This window comes from Triticum dicoccoides, chromosome 1A, assembly GCF_002162155.2.
Source record: "Triticum dicoccoides isolate Atlit2015 ecotype Zavitan chromosome 1A, WEW_v2.0, whole genome shotgun sequence".
NCBI lineage: Eukaryota > Viridiplantae > Streptophyta > Magnoliopsida > Poales > Poaceae > Triticum > Triticum dicoccoides.
In genome coordinates, this window is record NC_041380.1 from 389653015 (window position 1) to 389661621 (window position 8607).

General features: G+C 41.7%; 1 long non-coding RNA gene across 1 annotated transcript; it reads left to right on the plus strand.

The window, feature by feature from the left end:
- Positions 1-1395: 1395 nt before the first annotated feature.
- LOC119293712 lies at positions 1396-1865 on the plus strand. Its single transcript, XR_005143200.1, has 2 exons — positions 1396-1523; positions 1611-1865. It is a non-coding gene; the product is annotated as an uncharacterized LOC119293712 (long non-coding RNA).
- Positions 1866-8607: the final 6742 nt, after the last annotated feature.

Here is an 8607-nt window from a genome sequence, read left to right on the forward strand (position 1 = left end):
GAATATAATGCATGCGTCACATAATTCATCTTTGGCTTGCTAATTACAGAATTAATTCCCGGCCCGAACAACTGATACACACAATCATCGTCTCCTTGATGAAATATGGTTGCATGTATAATATTATTTTCTGCAACTTTTCCATTATAATGGCTTAATTTTTTTAACTGGCTCAGCTCTAATACTACCTCCATCCTGATTTACCAGTTCTCTTCATATTTTACGTCATATTTGGACTATGATTTTAACTAATAAAATATAAGTTATACATAGCAAAAAAAAAATCATTGGACACTACATTCTAATATGAATCTAACAATATAATTTTTGGTGACATGCATTATTTTGCTAGTCAAATATGTGGTCAAATTGTAATCCAAAATACGGTGGCGACTAATAAAGTAGAATGAAGGTAGTAGTATCAATAATGGAGGTTATCGTTCCTGTATCACAGTTTATGCATATGTTTACTTCTATAAATTGCATTGATGTGGATACGCATATCAGTATCCAGGTGAACAATTTTGAAAATTTTGAACATATTTTGAAAATGCAATATTTTTTTAAATTTATAAACACTTCTTGAAAATATGAACAATTTTTAAAATTGTGAACATTTTTTAAGTTTATAAAAAAATCAAACAGCAGGGAAAAAAGAACCCGGCAAAACCAGAAAAACCGGCAGAGAAAAACAACCGAAGAAAGAAAAAACCAACACATAATGTTCTAGAATCTCTACTACTAAATGAGAGTTTGTTCCGTCGCCTTCACCTACCACCGGTTTTTCTCCCACGTTTTCCTCCCCCTTTGGTTTCCTGTTAGTACTTTTGGTAACCTTAACCGATGCCGTACAAGATAAAAACCAACATGAATATATTAATTTGAAATAATTTAAACCAGATTGGTACTTTTCCAAAACCCCGTCCTGCATTAACTCAATCGGTCAAATCAATCTTACCAAAATTTGTACTAAGTCAAAACTTTCCTTGCCTTCTTCTACCCATACTCCCATCAACTTGAATGTTAGCAAAATTAATGTAAGGTATATGTCCAAGATTGATGTTGAATCACTAGAGTGCACGTCCGTTGCAATGCACAAGCAATCAGTGGTGTTCCTGAAACCGGAGTAGCAAGAGCTGCTAAATAGGCCGGCCCAAATCCAAGTGTCATGCGTCAAATAGGGTATTCCGCTAGAGAGGGCTAGAGAGGAACTAAATTCTGTATTTCTGGACCCTCTGACTTCAAACGGCTACGCGAACTCGTGCCTTCAGTTCCGGGATTACGACGGCCCCGGTGAATTAGATAAGATTGGAAGCAACAAACATAACGCATGTCTGCCTATATATATGCATCGACGTCAACGGTGGATCAAACCATCCTGTGAGCAGTACGCACTCTCATCTTATCTGACGATCTTGAACCACCTGCGCGTGCACGAATGGCGAGCTACCACATGAAGCCGGCCTTCCAGTTCCTGGTGCTTTTCCTGGTTCTTCTCGGATGCTTCGCATCTCGCGCTCAGAGTAAGTTGCAGCGTCTCAGCGCTGCACATTCCCTCCTCATGAATCGCCATGGTCGATTTGGTTCTTAATCTTGGAACTATTTTACAGGTCAAGGACATGGGCCGGACATATTCTCGTGTGAGAGGCAGTTGATGCGGCCATGCGACTTGTGTTACTGCTGCTTGTATGGCAACAATAAGGGAAAGTGCTATGCAACCCATGCGGTCTGCAAACTGAACTGCCATCTGCCTAAATTCACCCTCCCATGAAGAACCTGAACATTTCTTGTCTCTCATGTAGTACGTCTGTATTACTTCTTAATGCATACTCTGAAGAATAATTGGGCGGAATCAACTGATGATATATGCCTGCGTCACTGCGTGCATCTCTGTTTGCACTATTTTTCGGGTTGAAAAAAAATGCGTTTGTCGCAGTTGGTGTGTATGTTTAATTCTATAAATTGCGCCGATATGGATAAGCGTATCTGTATCAGGGCGATATGTATACATAGATAAATCATTTGAAATTTTTTTGGCAATACAGGCATACTATGGAGGAGTTAGCGCGGTAAACTAAAGTACTCCCTCCCATTCATATTACTTATCGCAGCTTTAGTACAACTTTACCGATCCATATTAGTATATTACTTCTACGAAAACCAGGTTGAGGTTTCCGCTAGAGCGCACACACAAAAAACATTGCTCGACCATTATTTACTTACCGGTCCAAAGACTTACGACTTTCTTTTGGGATGCAACCAAACCTTGCCTGAAAATAAAAAATATGGGCATTTTCCAAAAATGTAATTTATGCGAATGAGGCATTGCTAGAGAGGGGAGGTACAATCTCACGGTTGCCGTGTCAAATTATCGACCTCCCGCACCGGAGCGGGTGAGCGGGACTGGCCCATTAACACTAGAAGCTGTAGCATAAATTACAATGTGACGATATAATAAAGCTTTGCATGTTTGTCTAAACAAAAGTTGTGACAGAATAGCGAGCAGTTAGATATTTTTCCTACTGCAATTATTTGGGGTATCGGCAGTTTTTTTATTTGGCTTTCCAAAAACACCACGAAAATTTTATTAAATATAACAAGTGAACTAATTTTTGAAGTTTTGAGTTTTTTTTTAAATATTATTTTTTAATTCCTAATTTTTTAACATGGTTTGTTTTGAAAATCTTGAACATTTTTGAAATACACAATTGTTTAAAAATGTAATTTTTAAATTTCTAACAGTTTTTTTAGAAAAACCGAACATTTTTTTTTGCGGGTGAAAAACACGAACATTTTTTAAAAACGAAAAAATATAGAAAACTAACAGATTTGAAAATTCGAATATATTTTCTAAAGACTTTTTTTAAAGATGAGCACTTTTTGCAAGGGAAAAGAGAACCTGACAAAACCGGCAGAGAAAAACAACCGAAGAAAGAAAAAAAAACCAACACAGAATGTTTTAGAATGCTAAATGGGCCGGCCCAAGTCCGCGTCATGCGTCAAATAGGGTATTCCGCTAGAGAGGAACTGAATTTTGTGTTTTTATTATTTTTCTGACCCGGTGGACCATTTCTGGTGGGCCCAGCTCCCGACTCTTTCTCTCAACGGCTACACGAATCCGTGGCTTCAATTCCGGGATTACGACGGCAATTAGTGATCAAGCATCGGCTCACGAACTACCATCAGGCTGCTAGTCGTTGCGTGGGGGTTATCTCATCTCCACGCTCAGCACAAGAAGCAAAAATTCCCAACAGGCTCAAACGCCACTTACAGGCAGGAGGCAGCAAAGGTCAGGTCAGTCAGTGCCTATCATTTCTCCTCTTGGACAACTCTGTAGCCTGTACAATTTGCTGCGCCAATTTGGGAGCAGATATCTGCTGGCCTCTATCAGAAGCGCGGCGACGATGCGCCTGCGCGTCGATTAGGGGAGGCGAATCCACCGGTCACTGGCCTTTTTTTTTCCAACCGGGCTCTCAACCCCTTTCCATTAATTTCGCAATCAACGGAAATACATCAGTCTGTATCCAGATGTTCTTAGTGCCCAAACCACTACAACTAACAGGATGAAAGATATAAGCTTTTTGAGATCAAATGAAGCTGAAAGGGGAGAGCGAGCTGGCGCACCATCAGGAAACCCACCGCAGGATGATCCTGGAACGGATCACCCGCCATGGGACGAAAACCTGATGACACTCACAAACCGCAGCCCAAAAACGACAGGAGAGGAAATCCCAGGATGAGGCAAGTTAAACAACATCTGCGACTAGGCTAACCGTAACCAGAAGACATAAAACCAGCGGGCATCAAACCCCAGTGGGAGGCGGCAAGCAAAAGGACCGAGCGCTGAGCACTGCTAACCAATCTGGATCCCTTCTCTGTCACCCAAAAGGGATCTGCCTCGAGGGAGGGACCTGTCCGCCAGCGCAGCAGCCGCGTGAGCCAACCTCTTCACTCCAGCCTGGAGCTTCGCCCTTTCTTCTTCCCTTAGCAAACCTGCCCAGTACAGCAAAAACGAGCATGCAGTGAAAACAGCCTCAAGAGGAGAACGAACAATATGATTATCAAATGTGACTTTATTGCGGAGGGTCCAAATCCCCCAGCATATTGCAGCAATAATCATCATGTAAAACTGTTTCCCATCCGGAAAGAACTTATAAAGCCAAGTTAAGCTTTGCCACAGAGAGCGAGGGCAACATGAAACCCCGGCCGTCATGCCCAACACCCCCAAACCGACCGAGCAAGCGAACAGGTAAAGAACAAATGATTTGCTGTCTCGACTTCATTACAGAAGGAGCACACAGGATTTCCAGGCCAGTTTCTAATGCGCATATTATCACGAGTGAGAACTGCGTTCTGAAACAGCTGCCAAAGGAAAATCTTAATTTTCAGCGGAATAGGTGCTTTCCATACCATCCTATAGTTAGGATCTGAAAGATTTCTTTCCAACCATACATATAAGGATTTAGTAGTAAACTTCCCTTTACTATCAAAATCCCACAAGATTCTATCTGGGGAGTCATTCAACGACAGTTTCTTAGCCTCCATAACCATCCAAGCCCACTGCTCACCCAACACCCCAACCAGTCTACGTCTAAAGCCCAGCTCATAGTTGTTAGTCGCCCAAGATGCAACCGTGCATTCCTGCTCCTGGCAAATATCAAATAGATCAGGAAAGTGATCTTTCAACGCAATATTCTCAGCCCACGGATCATTCCCTAGCCAGGTTTCCACTTTCGATTTTAACTTTTCTTCCTGCCATATAAGAATCCTTGACCTTCATAATTGCTTTCCAGCAGGGAGAGTCCGAAAAGCGGCTCCGAATGGTAGCCACTGTTTTGTTCCTGAAGTATCTAGCTCTTACAATACGCTGCCATAGCCCATCACTTGTTTCTAACTTCCACCACCACTTAACAAGTAGGGCAATATTTTGTTTATGAAGATCTTTAATCCCTAATCCCCCAATCCTTTTCGATCGACATATCCTCGTCCACTTAACCATATGGTATCCATGTTTCTTATTTTTCCTCCTCCAAAAGAAACGTCTGCGATGTTTATCCAGCTTCTCAATAAAGGTCTTATTAAAAAGGAACATTGACATGAGGAAAGAGGGAATTCCATCCAAACTGGACCCTAGCAACGTTAGTCTAGCTCCAGAAGATGCTGCATATGCTACCCAGGCATCAAGTTTTTTGATCATTTTTCCGTCAAGGAAATCTAGATCCGCATTCTTGAGGGTAGAATAAGTAACAGGGACTCCCAGATATTTCATGGGAAGTGTGCCCACTTAACACCCAAACATGTTGGCATACACCAAATCAGTATCATTATCCCCCCCCCGATACTAAATATTTCACTCTTCTCAAAATTGATCTTAAGCCCAGACATAAGTTCGAAGAGATAAAGCAAGAGCTTGATATTCACAGCTTTGTCAATATCATGCTCAAAACAAAGTACTGTGTCATCCGCGTATTGCAGGATGCAAACCCCATTCTCAATAAGATCAGCAGCTAAACCTTTAATGAGGCCATTTTTTTGTGCTGTAAGTACCATTTTGGTCAGACAGTCAGCCGCAATATTAAACAGGAAAGGGGAGTGAGGATCCCCCTGCCTCACCCCCTTAGCACTTTGGATGTAAGGTCCCACTTCATCATTGATCTTGACACTAACTGTGCCATTCTTCAGTATTTGTGAGACCCACCCACACCACTTAGAATTAAACCCACGTTTCCTATGACAGTCAAGCAAAAAGTCCCAATTGACTTTGTCATATGCTTTTGCAAAGTCAAGTTTCAAAACCACTCCCACCTGCCTTCTGAAATGAGTATAATGCAAAATTTCATGGAGAGATAGGATTCCATCCACTATGTGTCTCCCCTTAATAAAAGCATTCTGGTGAATACTAAACAGCTTGTGTGCATATTTGCTAGCTCTAATATCCATGGCTTTTGTAAGTAGTTTGTAGGGGCAGCGCAATAGACAAATGGGTCTATATTGTTGGATCCTACTAGCATCAGTTGACTTAGGCAACAAGGTTATGATGCCATAGTTAAGTCGTTGTACATCTAGCTTGCCATCATGAAACCAATCAAATAAGCATAGAAGGTCTTGGGCTACTACCTCCCAGCAGTGTTGATAGAATTCTACAGGAATATCATCTGGACCAGGGGCACGGTTAGAATTCATGCTAAACAAAGCTTTCTTGATTTCTTCTAACAAAAAAGGTCGAGTTAATTCCTCATTGTCACCAGGAGTAATCATCTCATCCTGAGACCATAGAGCAGCATCTATCTGACATAAATTGCCAGGAGCTGGACCAAATAAGGATTTATAGTATTCAGTAGCATGGACCAGAAGGTTTTTAGTGCCCTCAATAATAGTGGACCCACACTCCAGGGAGATCATGGAGTTTTTCCTACGACGGCCATTGGCTACTTTATGGAAGAAACCAGTGTTATTGTCTCCTTTCAGAAGCCACCTCTCATTAGAGAATTGATGCCAGTGTAGTTCTTCTTCCACATACATCTTATTAAGCTCCACTAGAATATCCAACTTCCTAGTGTAGGCATCCCCACATAAACCATCAGTCTCTTCCAGTTTTTCAAGCTCCTGCAACTCGAGCTTGATAATTTTTCTCCTGATCTTATTGTGACCAAACAAATTAGATCCCCAGCCCTTAAAAAACTTCTTAATCCTCTTAAGTTTAATATTCAAGGAGTCAATGGGGTTTGAAGTGTATACAGGCCTCGACCAGATCTCAGAAACCAGAGGGAAGAATTCTGGATTACTGAGCCAAGCATTATCAAATTTAAAACACCTGCTACCTGGTGTTCTAGAGGAGGCACTCCCACCATCCACTAACAAAGGGTTGTGATCTGATATATCCTTGACCAACTTATGTACAGAAGCAAGAGGGTATAGATCCTCCCACTCAGGAGACATGAGAACTCTATCTAGCTTTTCCAAAGTTGGGATTTCTTGTTTATTTGACCAGGTATAACACCCACCAGTCATATAAATCTCTCTCAACCCAAGTAGATGAATAACAGAATTAAACACCTCCGAGAAGTGGGGCATAGATGTTTTTTTGTTCTTCTCCCCACCATGCCGAATGATATTAAAATCTCCCCCAACTAGATAAGGAATATTACTGCTGTGACACATAGATGACAGTTCAGCAATGAATTCAGGCTTCTGTTCATCATGTGCAGCACCATACACAGTCATCAAGGCCCAGCTACAATTTTTGTTCTTATCGAACAGGTTCAGCTGCAAGATATATTTACCACACTTAGTCGTAAGGATATCAAATTTTTCCTTGTTAAGCCCACAAAGAATGCCACCAGATTTCCCCCTTGAAGGGATCCATTCTCAATGAAACTTCTGATAAGGGTCAATTTGCCTAAAGAAAGCAGGAGTATACGACTTCTTCATAGTTTCCTGAAGTCCAATAAAATCCAATTCATTGGCACTTATCATGTCAATGAGGCAGGTGGACATGCCTTTTTTACCCACTCCCCTACAATTCCAAAAAACCCTTTCATTTACACCGATCGGGTTTATCTCTCACTCTGGTAGGTCTGCCAGGTTCCATAGCAGCCTTATCCACCCCCTTTTTCTGTTGACTTCTAGTCACAGGCCCGCTGGATTTATTGGGAGATAAAACCACCACCGATTTCTTACGGTGATACTTCTTTTTTTTGTTTTTAGATTGAACCAGGATGAATGGTTCTTCAATATCTCCACTATCATCGTCCCATGTTAAAGAGAGGGGCACATCATTGCCAAACCCATCACTGACAGTTATTTTTGCGAATTACTATCAATGTTTTTATCCTGCAACAGACATCTAGAAAGTTCTAATTCACGTAAAATATCAACAGTAGCAAAGTCATCATCAGGTATTTGTACCCCCATCAAAGATGCACGCAGTATAATGGCAGAGTCAGATAAAGCAGAAAATTGATTTTTTGAGCTGGGCATATTCGTACCTTCCAAATTGCGCTTCTTCATTCTGTTGGTGGCCACATCTCCCACCTTCTCCAACTTCTGCTTCTATCTGCGCGAGATATCTTCTCCCTGACTCATGCAGTCATGAATTGGGGATCCAGAGGGAGATTCAACTGTATAGACACTGCAGTTTTCTCCTCCTTCCATGAAACCCTCTTCGAGAGGCACAATGTGAGGCAGGGAGGGCCAAACCACATAGTCTGACAAGGGAGGAAAAGCATTCCCATAAGTATTCACATCGTGACACACAAACAGAGGTGAGGGTGGAACAGGAGTAATCATCCCCCAAGCACCTTGATGCACACTGATATCATTACTGGGAGATTCAGTCATCTCTTCCACTTTCAAATCCTCAGAGATATTCTCACATGATTTTTTATCAGATTGAGATCCACAATAAGACATTTTTTCAGCCGCATGTTCTCTGGCCATAGTCTCAATCAGAAGCTCTGTGTTGTTACCTTCCTCACTCTCATCTTCTTCTTCACTCTCAGCCACTACCAGAAGCCTCTGCATACCCTTACCATAGTTCTGAGAGGAAAAATTACCAGTCACGGATGTATTCGTCTCCCCCTGCCCCATGGAAGAAGCAGGATATGA